Here is a 15,733-nt window from a genome sequence, read left to right on the forward strand (position 1 = left end):
CCTAGCTAAGGAATAAACCTACCTAAGGAGACAAAAGACCTGTATGCAGAAAACTATAAGACACTGATCAAAGAAATTAAAGATGATACAAACAGATGGAGAGATATACCATATTCTTGGATTGGAAAAATCAACATTGTGAAAATAACTATACTACCCAAAGCAATCTACAGATTCAGTGCAATCCCTGTTAAACTACCAATGGCATTTTTCACAGAACTAGAACAAAAAATTTCACAATTTGTATGGAAACACAGAAGAGCCTGAATAGCCAAAGCAATCTTGAGAAAGAAAAACAGAGCTGGAGGAATGAGGCTCCCTGATTTTAGGCTCTACTACAAAGTTACAGTAATCAAGACAGTATGGTACTGGCACAAAAACAGAAATATAGATCAATGGAACAGCATAGAGATCCCAGAGATAAATGCACACACATATGGTCACCTTACCTTTGATAAAGGAGGCAAGAATATATAATGGAGAAAAGACAGCCTCTTCAATAATTGGTGCTGGGAAAACAGGACGGCTACATGTAAAAGAATGAAATTAGAACACTTCCTAACACCATACACAAAAATAAACTCCAAATGGATTAAAACATAAATATAAGGCCAGACACTATAAAACTCTTAGAGGAAAACATAGGCAGAACACTATGACATAAATCACAGCAAGATCCTTTTGGACTCACCTCCTAGAGAAATGGAAATAAAAACAAAAATAAACAAATGGGACCTAATAAAACTTCAAAGCTTTGCACAGCAAAGACAAAAAGACAAAAGACAACCCTCAGAAGAGGAGAACATATTTGCAAATGAAGCAACTGACAAAGGATTAATCTCCAAAATTTATAAGCAGTTCATGCAGCTCAATATCAAAAAAACAAACAACCCAATCCAAAAATGGGCAGAAGACCTAAATAGACATTTCTCCAAAGAAGATATACAGATTGCCAACAAACATATGAAAGGCTGTTCAACATCACTAATCATTAGAGAAATGAAAATCAAAACTACAATGAGGTATTACCTCACGCCAGTCAGCATGGCCATCATCAAAAAATCTACAAACAATAAATGCTGGAGATGGTGTGGAGAAAAGGGAACCCTCCTACACTCTTGGTGGGAATGTAAATTGATGCAGCCACTATGGAGAACAGTATGGAGGTTCCTTATAAAACTAAAAATAGAATTACCATATGACCCAGCAATCCCACTACGGTGCATATACCCTGAGAAAACCATAATTTAAAAAGAATCATGTACCACAATGTTCATTGCAGCTCTATTTACAATAGCCAGGACATGGAAGCAACCTAAGTGTCCATCAACAGATGAATGGATAAAGAAGATGTGGCACATATATACAATGGAATATTATTCAGCCATAAAAAAGTGAAATTGAGTTATTTGTAGTGAGGTGAATGGACCTAGATTCCCTCATACAGAGTAAAATAAGTCAGAAAGAGAAAAACAAATACCATATGCTAACACATATATATGGAATCTAAAAAAAAAAAAAAAAAAAAGGTTCTGAAGAACCTAGGGGCAGGACAGGAATAAAGATACAGACATAGAGAATGGACTTGAGGACATGGGGAGGGGGAAGTGTAAGCTGGGACAAAGTGAGAGAGCAGCATGGACATATATACACTACCAAATGTAAAATAGATAGCTAGTGGGAAGCAGCTGCATAGCACAGGGAGATCAGCTTGGTGCTTTGTGACCACCTGGAAGGGTGGGATAGGGAGTGTGGGAAGGAGACACAAGAGGGAGGGGATATGGTGATAGATGTATATGTATAGCTGATTCATTTTGTTATAAAGCAGAAACTAACACACCATTTTAAAGCAATTATACTCCAATAAAGATGTTTAAAAAAGAAAAAAAATGAGAAGGAAGCTTGAAAGGCATGAAATTCACATGGATAATATGAAATCATAAGTAATTATACAATTATAATTATGTCTAATAATTATAGAGCATTTACTATGTACCAAGCACTGTTGTAAGGGCTTTATATATATTGTCTTTTAATTTTTACTATAGTCTTGTGAGGTAGGTGCCATTAGTAACCTCATGTTATAGAGGTAGAGAATGAGGCATAGACAAGTTAAATTGCTTGTCCAAGGTCACTAACCTAGTAAATAGCAGAGCTGGGGTTCAAAAGCGTTTGTAATCTTAACCTCTATGCTTACGGCCTCTGGAGACCCTGAGATTTAACATTTTTGTCCTCCCTGGACTATGTGGAAAAACTAGCTCGGTCAATTATGTAACACTCAGGGACGTTTCTTAGAAATTAACTCAACCTCTGGTTTAGTTATTAATCATAGCAATATTCTATAAGTTAGTTGCTTTAACATGTGTTAATTAATGATCCCACACTCTTCACAATAGAATCTTTTAAATAAACAAATATCTTGTAATTTATAAATAGGGAAAGATTACCTAAAGCAGAGACCATTAAACAATTGTGAATATAGAGTACTGGTTCTCTCCATTAATGGATGGCATTAAGTTAGAGTCCAACAAGCAACCTGGACATGACAGATTAACTTTAAAAAACATAATCATTATAAAAGAATTTCAATAGTATAGACAGAATAAAATATGTATCAAAATTTTCTAATTACAGAAAGTAGAAATAAAAGCTCATAGAGATGAAGTATTAATTTTTTGTAATTAATTTTTGGTAAGTTTTTGTAACCAGTAATTGCTTTCTTACTGGTTATAGTTTAATAAAAGTAGAAGTACAATTATATATAAAAAAACAAATATAGGCTTTTTAATGAGAAAAAGAAACAAAATGAGAAATACCTTCAAATATAAATTTGGAGTAGGGAGACCAGAAAACCCCTGTCAAACTTGAGAAAGGTAGGATAAAATTTTAAAAATATTTCACTCAGGGCTTCCCTGGTGGCGCAGTGGTTGAGAGTCCGCCTGCCGATGCAGGGGACACGGGTTCGTGCCCCAGTCCGGGAGGATCCCACATGCCGCGGAGCGGCTGGGCCCGTGAGCCATGGCCACTGAGCCTGCGCGTCCGGAGCCTGTGCTCCTCAACGGGAGAGGCCACAACAGTGAGAGGCCCGCGTACCGCAAAAAAAAAAAAAAAAAAAAAAAAAAAAAAAAATTTCACTCAGTTTCTCAATAAGCATTTTAGGAAGACCAAATTTTTTCTTCTTTTTAAAGATAGGGTCTTCAAAGGATATTATTTATGTAAATGTAGTTCAGCAAGTGCTTATAGAGTTATTATATGCATTATATATATATATACCATACACATAACTTATAAAATAATTATACACAGAATATTTTTTAATCCTGTGCTAAGACCTCTGAAAGTTACAGAACGATGAAATAAGGAACTATCACATCGAAGAGAAAGGACATTTTCGCATGAAACAGGTAAGAAGACAGAAATTTTATGAGTTAGTGCCCCGTTGAACAGTAAAGACAAAAATGCTCTAGGTGCTCAGAGAGAGGCTGTACAGTTCTCTCTTGGGACTGGCTAAAGCAACATCTTTTATAGCCTTCGGCAGTGGACCTTTCCACAGGAATAATGGTGTGCTGGAAGCATCGTTCTGTAAGAGGAAGGCAGCTTCCTAAGCTCAAGGGATAAAAGAACTTTGCCTCTCTTTGAATTAATAGCTCATTTTTTCTCTGTGCTTCTTTGTGCTTCCAAAACATAAAATTATCAACACCAAACTCAGCCACAGTTATGCCTTTGGTGAGTATTTCCTAAATCTTCTTTAACGTGCCAGGCAACCAAAACTACAAAGTATTATTAAAAAAAAAGCCGGGCTTCCCTGGTGGCGCAGTGGTAGAGAGTCCGCCTGCCGATGCAGGGGACGCGGGTTCGTGCCCCGGTCCGGGAGGATCCCACGTGCTGCGGAGCAGCTAAGCCCGTGAGCCATGGCCGCTAGGCCTGCGCGTCCGGAGCCTGTGCTCCGCAACGGGAGAGGCCACAGCAGTGAGAGGCCCGCATACCACAAAAAAAAAAAAAAAAAAAAAAAAGCCTTACTGAAACCTTTGGCTTATTTTTTAGTATAATCAGAGTTCATTTTTCAAAGCTACCTTGGGGATGTATTTAATACGTGGATTGGGAAGATATATAAATATATATATTATATATATATATAAATATGTTCCTCACTCTCTCATGAAGAGGATCAGCAAGAGACACGGACAAAATTTTGAAACTGTTGATAAGATAATTCGATATCATAGGTAAACAGAGGAATACCCTGTAATACCAGGGTTTATGAGGGGTCTCCTAAGGACCATGAAAATTATCCTGCCTCTAGTAACACTTAATGGATTTGATGTAACTATGAGGGCTTGCCTAAGAAAACCAAGGGTCCAGGAAAAACGTGTGGCAAACAATGGAATTAGACAGTATCATCCCCCAAATGCTATTCAGGAAAGGATGTTGTCGAATAAGATTTTTAAGAGAATCACTTAGTTTATTAAGGACTGAGGTACATTTCCATACACTATTATGAAATGATTTCCAGGATGTATTATACAGTGAAAAAAAAGTAGAGAAAAACATGTATGCTACTATTTATTTAAGAAAAGGGATGTTATATGAATATATCTGTGTGTATATATATATGTATACACCCATATATGTACACACATACATGCACACATATACATATTCTTAATTTAAAAGTATCACTTGAAAGAGAAACTATAAGATAATGAGTTATTACAGATGAGGGAGAGAGGGACTACCTCAGAGGGGTCCAGAAGAGAAATTAAGCTTTTTTGAATAAACCTTGTTTTGATACTTCGATTTGGAAACATATAACTATTTTATGTGATTAAAAACATTTAATTAAAAAAGTAACTCCTAAAAGTGAAAAAATGAAACAAATGAACCTGTGTGTCTACATGATGTAACCACACAGTGAGGAACTATCCCAAGTGACTTTAAAACCTGTCATTTTAATCACCCTAGAAGGATATAAAGTATTCATTTAGTAGGTGGTAGTTTTGATACTGATAATCTAAGTCTGTTGTATGTGTAATGTGGGGTAAAGCACATGAATAATTACATGTGCTTCAGAACCACTTAAAATTCACTGGTTCAAAAAAACTAACAAAAAAAAGGTATGGACAAAGATTTACCAGGCAAAAAGAAATAGTAAGGAAACAGGGCTGAAATATTGACAAGAAAAAGCATGAAATGAATTTAAAAAGAACACTGCATAATATTAAAATTTCATTCCACTGGAGATAAAACATTTGTGAGTATCAATGCATCAAAATACAGATCAAACACCAATATAAAGCAAAAACTACAAGGAGATGCAAGGATTTGGATAGAAACCCACTAATAATAGGAGACTTTAATACATCACTCTTATTTTAAGACAGGTCAAGTGGACCAAAATTAAGCAATTATATTAAAACATCTAAGCAACATAATAAATAAGGAAGACATTTTATATATCAAACTACACCCTGATGATACAGAATCTTTCTCTCTTTCAAATGCACACGGAATTGTTAACAAAATTTGGGTGAGAGTGGAAACATTTGTGAAGCTTTCAAATACAGATTCTTGGGTTTTCCTCTTTGGAGCATATGATTATGAAGCCCGAAAAGCTGCAGATGTTATTCTGATCTTCATCAACATCTGAAGAGGACTGACAAAGCAGAGAAAACCAACAAGGTTCTTTGACAATGTCTGGGTTTTGAGGAAAAACTGAACAAAATATTTAATACTGAAAATGTTTTGGATCATCCTGGATACAGAGTTTTTATAAACATCTTTGATTTTTCTCTGCTAAGACCTTTAAACCAACTTCTGAATATTATTTCAATAAATGTATATTATGCCTAGCTGTTAATTTATAATCTAACACTAAGCTATCTTTCAAATGAAATATATATATTACAGCAGGATTATTTTCTTTGACATTCTTCATTAAATTTGAATATCGGGCTCTAGCATCAAAGTAAATAAAAATTGAGTTTCAACTTTTCCACTAAAGTGGAGGTCCAAAAAAATTTTTTATATGATGGACCTGGATGAAATGGACCAATTCAATAAAAGACACAATTTGCCAAAACTCACAAACACAAAAAAGAAATAGACAATCTGAATTGCTTATATCTATTATAGAAATTTAATCAGTAATTAATACCTTTCAAAACAGAAAGCACCAGGTGCAGATAGGTTCCCTGATGAATTCTATCAGACATTTAAGGAAAAAATTATACCAGTTCTCCACAATCTCTTTCAGGAATAAAAGTAGAGGGAATATTTCCTAGCATTACCCTAATACTAAAACCAGACAAAGGCATCACAAGAAAAGAAAACTATAGATCAACACCTCTGATAAACATAGATGAAAAAGTCCTTAGCAAATTGAATTTAACAATCTATAAAATTATTATTCACCACAACCAAGTGAGATTTATCCCAGGTATGCAAGACTGGTTCAACATTTAAAAACCAATGAATGTGATCCATCACATCAACAAACTAAAAAAGAAAAATCACTTGACCATACCAACAGATCCAGAAAGAGCATTACACAAAATGTAACATGTATGCATGACAAAAATTCTCAGCAAACTAGGAATAGAGGGGAACTTCCTCGGCTTGATAGCGAATATCTACAAAAACTACAGCTAACATCATACTTAATGATGAGAAACTTGAAACTTTCCCACTAAGATCAGGTACAAGGCAAGGATGTCATCACTGCTTTACAAAATTATACTAGAAGTCCTAGCTAATGCATTAAAACAAGAAAAAGAAGAAAAAAAGGTACGTTGATTGGAAAGGATGAAATAAAACTGTCTTTGTTCACAGATGACATGATTGCTTATATAGAAAATTTGTAATAATCAGCCAAAAAAAAAAAAAAAACACCTGGAACTAATGAATGAGTGATATAGGAAAGTTACAGGAAACAAGTTTAATATACAGTCAATTGACACAATACCATTTACACTAGCACCCCCCAAATGAAATACTTAAATATAAATTTAACAAAATAGGTATAAGAACTATATGAGGAAAACTACAAAAGTGATGAATGAAATCAAAGAACTAAATAAATGGAGAGATGTTCCATGTTCATGTATAGAAAGACTCAATATTTTCAAGATGTCAGTTCTTCCCCACTCGATCTGTAGATTCACTGCAATCCCAATAGAAATCCCAGAAAGTTATTTGGTAGGTATTGACAAACTGATTCTAAAGTTTATAGGGAGGGGGAAAAACCCAGAATAGCCAACACAATATCAAAGAAGAAGAACAAAGTTGTAGAACTAACACTACCAGATTTCAAGACTTACTATAAAGCTATGGTAATTAAGACAATGTGGTTTGTCTATGGTGGAAGAGTAGACAAATAGACAAATGGAACAGAAGAGAAAGCCTAGACATAGAACAAAGTACAGTCAACTGATCTTGGACAAAGGAGCAAAGGCAATACAATGGAGCAAAGAGAGACTTTAAATAAATAGTGCTGGAACAGCTGACATCCAACATGCAAAAAATTGAATGCAGACACACACCTTACACCCTTCACAAAAATGAACTCAAAAAAAAGATCATAGCACTAAATGTAAAACACAAAAATATGCAACTCCTAGAAGATAACATAGGAGAAAACCCAGATGACTTTGGGTATGGTGATGATTTTTTAGATGCAACACCAAAGGCATAATCTGTGAAAGAAATAATTGGTAAATAGGACTTCATTAAAATTGAAAACATTTGCTCTGTGAAAAACTGTCAAGAGAATGAGAAGACAAGACAAAGACTGGGAGAAAATATTTCAAAAGGAAACATATCTGATAGAGGACTCTTCTTCAAAATATGTAAAGAACTCTTAAAACTCAAAAATGGGAAAACAAACAACCTGGTTAAAAATAGGCTGGGCTTCCCTGGTGGCGCAAGTGGTTGAGAGTCCGTCTGCCGATGCGGGGGACGCGGGTTCGTGCCCCGGTCCGGGAAGATCCCACGTGCCGCGGAGCGGCTGGGCCCGTGAGCCATGGCCGCTGAGCCTGCGCGTCCGGAGCCTGTGCTCCGCAACGGGAGAGGCCACGACAGTGAGAGGCCCGCGTACCGCAAAAAAACCCACAAACAAACAAACAAACAAAAATAGGCAGAAGGCCTTCACAGATACTTCACCAAAGAAGACGTACAGATGACAGAAAAGCATATGAAAAGATGCTCCATGTCATGTGTCCTCAAAGCAATGAAAATTAAAATAATGAACTACCACTACACACCTATTAAAATGGCCCAAATTTGAAACACTGACAACACCAAATGCTGGTGGAGATGTGGAGCAAGAGGAATTATCCATTGCTGGTGAGAATCCAAAATGGTCCAGCCATTTTAGCAGACGGTTTGGCAGTTTCTTACCAAAAACAAAGCGTACTCTTACCATACACTCCAGAATTTTCACTATTTGTTACTTACTCAAAGGAGTTGAAAACTTATATTTATACAAAAACTTGCACAAAAATGTTTATAGCAACTCTATTCATAATTTCCAGAACTTGGAAGAAACCTAAATGCCCTTCAGTAGGTGAATGAAGAAATAAACTGCGGTCCATCTAGACAATGGAATATCATTCGGCACTAGAAAGAAATGAGCTATCAAGCCATGAAAAGACATGGAGGAATCTGAAATGCATATCACTGAGTGAAAGAAGCAAATATGAAAGGGCTGCAGATTCTGCTTGATTCCACCTATATGACATTCTAGGAAAGGCAAAACTATGGAGACAATTTAAAAAAATCAGTGGTTGCCAGAGGTTGGGTGGTGAGGAGGGTTGTATAGGCAAAGGATTTTAGGGCAGTGAAAATCCTCTGTGTGATACCACAATGATGGATACACGTTGTTATACATTTGTCTAAACCCCCAGCATATGCAACACCAAGAGTGAGCCGAAATGTAAGTGGTGGACTTTGGGTGATTATGATGAGCCAATGTAGGTTCACCATTTGCATCTGGTGGCAGATATTGATCATGGGGGAAACTCTGCATTTGTGGGCACAGCAGGTATATGGAAAACCTCTGTACCCCACCTCAATTTTCTGTGAACCTCAAACTGCTCTGAAAAAATGAAGTCAAAAGAAAAAAGGAAAACCAAGAAAAAAAACCCAGTGACCTCTTGCATACCCATGACTTGAGTGGCTTTACCTACTGTACGTTATACCCTGTGAAGCTGTGTCAAGTTAACTGAACTTGTTTTAAAAAGCCGCTGAGTTTATACAACTAGAAAATACAATCAACCCGGTCAAGCCCTCAGTGTTGTGTCAGTACATTAGTTGTGACCTCTCTGGCAATGACACCAGGTGCATGCTCACGTAGTAGAAGTGTTTTTCATTTCCCTAGATTTTTTTCCATGTCTGCAGGCTCCACAGAAGGCAAATGAACATTGTCAATGATTTCTAGGCTGTTAGAGAATCCGGCCATTACACAGGGCACCTGAAACTGTGAATGATGGATCCTATGGTACCTCGTGTTTCCCAGCAGCCTCCAGGATATATGCTAAGTGCTAAAAGGCAAACAGTAATTCTTCTGAGTGGAGACCCCCCTGCTCTTATATAGAATGGTTGTATCTACTACAGAAATTGAAGGAGGTAGTGAACGTACTGTCTTTGTTTTGTTTCTTTTTTCTTGACATAGCATCAGTTGGGGAGCTTAAAGGTGGACATCTTCTCAGTGTAAAATCATAGACATTTACCTTAGGTTCGGCTGATTAAAAAATACTAAAAACCATCTCTCTTTACAAGATTTCCTTGGTTACATATCAGCCAAGAAGTATAACTGCTTTTTGGCAAGCAGTATGGCTCTGGCTTTTAGCCTTAAAATTTCAAACGCAGTTCTCATTTCTTAACCCCTGTGTTTGTTTCCTGAACAAAATTCCTAAAGTTCTACATCTTGCTGTGTGTGAATAGATGTGCTTTAAGAGCTCATAACTTATATAATCAGGCTTACGCTTCACTTGGTAATAGTTTTGAAGATGTAGTTGGAATACTAGCCATCATAGATACTTAAGGAAGGGCTCATGTATTCCCTCTCCATTTCCTTTCCTGTATTTCTACTAAAAATATTCCTTGTTTTTAAAAGATTGTTGCCAGTAATGGAGGAGGAAGACCATTTAGTATCTCAAGGGGAGATGGAGAGTTCTTGCTGTCAGACAACACTGCTATTAAGGTTACTGAATGCTGTGTGAGACCCAAAATAAACTGGGGCACGTCAGTCTGTTACCTTTGTCTTTAAAGTCTGATTTGCCACAAAGTTAGGTTTTTGAGAGAAAACTAATCCAAACAAGCAGGTTCTCAATGGCAGAGATGTCTCATTCTTGTTTGTCTGATAGAATATCAAAATTAATATTTATGGACCACCTGCAAAGGGCCAGATTTGTGTGGAGTATCCTACGTAGGACATTTAATTAATTTTTCTCCACCTGCCAGGATGCAGGCTACAAAATAACAGGTAACTTGAAAAGAGCAGTGGGCACAGACTTTTGTGAGTCTAGGTATGCAAACTATATCAGCCTTTCATTATATTATGTTGTCCATACGTTTAGAGACTGAGGTACTCTAACATTTCAAAGAACAGGGCAGGGGCTATCACATCCTTCAAAGAGAAAACTCTTCTAAACTGGGAATAATATTTCCCTCTTTTTAGTCAGAAGTAATCATGGTAGTTACTGGTTAGAGACTTCCCTCGCTAAAATGTGCCGCAACCTAGGCCATCCTATCACTAATCCATTCACTCCTTCAACTGCACGGGGATAAATTATGACGTATTGGATATGTTTTAGATCATGGGGATGTGATATACAGCAGGGCAACTATACTTAATAACACTGTATTGTATATTTCAAAGTTGCTAAGGGAATAAATCTTAAAATTTTTCAACACAAGAAAAAAATCCGTAATTATGTATGGTGAAAAATAACTAGACTTATTGTGTTGATCATTTTGCAGTATATACAAATATCAAATCATTGTGTTGTACACCTGAAACTCATATAATGTTATGTGTCAGTTATATCTCAGTTAAAAACAGTTCAGCATCGTAGCCGTGGAACTTCCTCATCAACCAAACGAGGAGGAGGTTATGGGATGCGGAGTTCAGTGAGGGACAGTAAAGCTCTCTCTTGTCCCGGAATCAGGAGTAGCGAAATGTTTGCCACTCGGTGGCCCCTCAGTAAGTGCGTGGAGGTTTACACCGTCCCATTAACTAGGCTGCCCTCCCCGCACAGCTGTCCACAAGGTGGCCTTAGGATGCCTGGTGGGAATGGTCAGAGATGGCCTTGCTTCTAGGTCTTGTCCAGCGTCCCTCGGCTGTCCATGGTGTGAAGGTGGACGTATCTGCCTCCCCTCACATCCTGCACAGATTTGCCATCAGCCTAAGCTTTGGATGGCTTTGATTTAATCCTGACGTTCGTAACTTGTGGGAGGGGCACAGTCCTGATCTTCTGAGATCACTTGATTATATCACGGATTAAGACACCTGGCTGGTCACTATGGATCATCCTTGCAGCTTTCATAAATCTTCTTAATGAATCAAGGAGATGTGAGCAAGGCTCTCTTTCCTATTCTTTATTTTTCACTCGTATTCATTCTTTTACCATTTCTTTCATTAAAAAAAAAAAATTATTTATTTATTTATTTATTTTATTTTGGCCGTGTTGGGTCTTCGTTTCTGCGCGAGGGTTTTCTCTAGTTGCGGCGAGCGGCGGCCGCTCTTCATCACCGTGCGCGGGCCTCTCACCGCTGTGGCCTCTCCCGTTGCGGAGCACAGGCTCCAGACGCGCAGGCTCAGCGGCCATGGCTCACCGGCCTAGTTGCTCTGCTGCATGTGGGATCCTCCCAGACCAGGCCTCGAACCCGTGTCCCCTGCATTGGCAGGGAGATTCTTAACCTCTGTGCCACCAGGGAAGCCCCACCATTTCTTTCTTAAAACTCTTACAAGGGTCTGGTGCACAGTTGTTGACGTCCATTTGTTGAGCTCTCTGAAAAGCCAGTCGTCGTGTTACCAGGGGACCCTTGATGGCCACACGCTCCATTCAACTTCACAGAGTCCAGCAGAGCTTCAAGTTCTTTCTGTGCCAATATTATCTGTCCCATTGCATAAATAATTAATAAATCTCATTTTGTAATGCTAACGAAGAATATGAGCTCTCCAGGAAGCTAAAAGCTTGAGTCCTAGCAAATATTTGAATAGCTTTTAATTTATCCAAGTGATTTTGCTCTGCCCTTCAACCTTTGTTACTTAAGACTTTACCCATCTTCCTGTCTTTATTTCGAAGCTCTGGTCAATGACATTTGCTTCCTTCACTGCCTTTCCCCGGAAAGAATGTGGGTCTATACAAGATTGAATGTGCTCTTATTGACTTGGAGATAGTTCTAAAGTTTAGAAGTACTTACGGCCGGTTAACACCTTATGCGGGTCGTAAATAAGCAGCTTATCTTCTTTCTCATACCTTCTCTGTCTTCATTCTGCAATGCAAAACTTGGATCAGGATCAGTGGGAGTTATGTTTCTGCCTCCCAAAGAGGCCTCATTCTCACAGGACATCAAAATAGCCTGCTGAGATGGTATTAGCAACAGGGATTCAGGGGAAGAGATGGAGTCTGCAGCTGGCATTTGAAAGCTGTAAAAGACAGATTCATGCAGTACGTAAGTAGCTGGTGACTGTGTTGTTCAGAAAAACCTGAAATTCAAACATATTCTCTGTATTTATTTCAGCCTTATGCCAGGAAGACAGGCTGTATGTGAAGATGACTGTTTCTTTTACAGCCATTGTACTGTAAAAGAAATAAAAATCTATTTTGTTTGGTGACTTTGCTAAGGGGAAAAAAAAACCCAGCGCTCTCTCCTAGAGCAAATTGTGCAATCTACTTTGATACTGAGAACTGCATGCCTGACATTTGCAGTGACATTTGCCATCGTTAGGTGGATGCTGGAAATTAAGTAGCAACTTCAGCTCTGTTACTTCAGGTGGGATTAAGACCGTCACTTGTGGTGCAGTGTGAGAGTGAGAGCATTTTCCCCTGAACTGCAGCGTGGACGGGGGCGCTGAAACACGCTTGACAGCGTTCTAGTTGGCAAACGCTAGCATTTTAGTAAGTCAGTACTGCCGAGAGTCCGATGTAGGAGCTCATCTGAAAGTGAAATAAACCGACGAAAGCTCAGACCAGTGATCACCGTCACCATCCTCAACCAAGTGTACGTGCGGGTTTGGAGCTCATATATGAGTTACCTTTCAAAATAATGCACACGTCTGATCATATGCTCTAGTGAATGCCGTGAAAAATCCCTGCCATGGTTTTTGGAGAGAAATAAACATAATTTATATTTGGCATCAGCGTGAACTGGTAATTATCTTGGGATAAAAAATACTAAGCAATATTGTAAAATCACTTGCGTGCTGGAGAGCTCTGCTTCCCATAAAACAGTCAGTGAGAGGAGATGGAAACTAAGGTGATTATTTAGATCTCAGCATAAAGATTTTTAGGGGAGGTGTTTTCTGATCATTTGAAGTACTTAGTCCTGTTTGGGGGCAATTGTTTCCTTATAGCTTGTCGCTGACCACTTTTAAAATAGATTTTTAAAAGCTCCACGATTCTATCTTTTGCCTTTGGCCGTTATTTATTATTATTATTATTAAATCTGATTGTCCAAGTGTTGTTCCCGGAGAATATTCAGATCCCCTTCAAAGGCCTGGAGCCTCCTAAAACTAACCATATATTGCATTATTTTTTCCCTTCTGTTGGAAAACAGTTGGAAATAAGTTGACTGTTAACTGTTGTTCCCAAATAAGTCCCACCAAGATCCCCGTGTTCCTTTCTCAGAGGGTAAACTTCACATTATTGCAACACATGACACGTGATGCTTTGCACAATTCCTACGGAGAATCCCTGTTCAAACACTGTGCTGGTTACTGTTTTACGTTGCTTCTGGAGAGGAGAGAAGGGCCTGCCCAACATGACGTAGAAGATTCTCACCGCACGTCAGCACTGCCCATCGCAGAGAAGGGCGTGGAAGGTGGCACCAGCCCCCTCCTCAGCTTTAAAGCAGGACCTGTCATCTGGCCAGATCTTTATTTCTGCCACTGCCAATGGTAAGAGGTTCAAATCTGTGCAAATGCATTGGAAAAAGGCATGCGAAACACACGCGCAGAGCCAAATCCAGGGTGGTTCTCTTTGTCCGTTTGGGCTGTTATAGCAAAGCTCCACAGACAGGGCGGCTTATAAACCACAGAAATTAACTTCGCATGGTTCTGAAGCCTGGAAGCCTGAGACAAGGGTGCCAGCAGGGCCGGGCTCTGGAGAGAGCCCTCTTCCAGGTTGCTGGCTTCCAACTTCCCACTGTATCTTCACGTGGCCCAAAGAGGACCAAAGAACTCTCTGGGGACTCTCCTATAAGGGCACTAATCCCACTCCTGAGGCCTCCACCCTCATGACCTTATGACCTCCCACTGTCCCCACAGTGCCGTCACACGGGAGGAGTGGTAGGGTTTCACCATGCAAATTTAGGGGGACATACAGTGGTCGTCTTTGAATGCTGTGAAAAGTAGTTTTGTGTAGAGGGTGAAGAGATAGCAGAATAAACCCTGCAGAGAATGGTCTCTAGGTCCCTTGCTACCGTAAGATGCCCTCCTCCTTGCTTATTTTGAAAGAGCCAAAGGCTTAGAGCAGGAGAAGCCCCTCATTTTGACAAGCACGTTGTATGAGGGTCCATCCATTTTGCTTTGTGTGACGTGCATTGTGCAGCTTTCCTTGTAATTGTTGCTGCTTCCACCTAAGCCAGACTTGTCCTTATTATAGGGTCCCCTGCCAGGATCACCCCCAAACCCACCTTCAGCATATTCTCATCAGCGCTATTTGCAATTTTAATAATAAAACATGACTTTCCTTGAACCCCAGATGCGCTTAAGTCAACATTTTGTATTTCTCCACAGCCCTTCCTGCAGCATCACCTCCTGCCAGACACGGGCCCTCAAATATCTGTGAAGTGGGTAAACTTGAGACTGCTAGTGAGTTTAAACACATACTTCAAAATTTAGATTTCGTTATGGGTGGAATCCACAGATGCAAAAGTTTGTGGTAGGGAACCCTAAAGTTTCAAGGTTTTAATTGATTCCAGTTTAGGGCTTGATCTTGATGGTTTTCATGGAATCCAGGATTGTACAGATAAGTCCAAATGGGTTGCCCACTGACAACGTGCTTCCTCTCTTCCTGGTTGGGGACAGAGCTCAGTCATAATCAAAGCATTTTATAGAAAGAAGTACTTGTGGAGTCAGTTTTAGGAACAGTCGGTATCCTGTTCTCTAAAACTGGTCTGTAAATTACAGAGCGGCACAACCGTGTGATAATGAGACCAAGAGACAGACGTACAGAAGTCATCAACACCACAAGAAATATGGACATTTATAAGATTTTTGTTTCCTTATTAAATGCACATATTGGCTCCAATCGTATGATAATACACAGGTTAGCGTTCAAAACATCTCATCAGGACTTCCCTGGTGGCGCAGTGGTTAAGAATCCACCTGCCAATGCAGGGGACACGGGTTCGAGCCCTGGTCTGGGAAGATCCCACAGGCCTTGGAGCAATTAAGCCCGTGAGCCACAACTACTGAGCCCGCGTGCCACAACTACTGAAGCCCACTTGCCTAGAGCCCAAGCTCCGCAACAAGAGAAGCCACCGCAATGAGAAGCCCGTGCACTGCAAC

General features: G+C 39.2%; 1 pseudogene; it reads left to right on the forward strand.

The window, feature by feature from the left end:
* The window catches only part of LOC131744196 (lipoxygenase homology domain-containing protein 1-like), a 123,711-nt pseudogene extending 109,242 nt beyond the window's left edge, over positions 1 to 14,469 (forward strand).
* The last annotated feature ends 1,264 nt before the right edge of the window (positions 14,470 to 15,733 follow it).

This window comes from Kogia breviceps, chromosome 17 (assembly GCF_026419965.1).
Source record: "Kogia breviceps isolate mKogBre1 chromosome 17, mKogBre1 haplotype 1, whole genome shotgun sequence".
NCBI lineage: Eukaryota > Metazoa > Chordata > Mammalia > Artiodactyla > Physeteridae > Kogia > Kogia breviceps.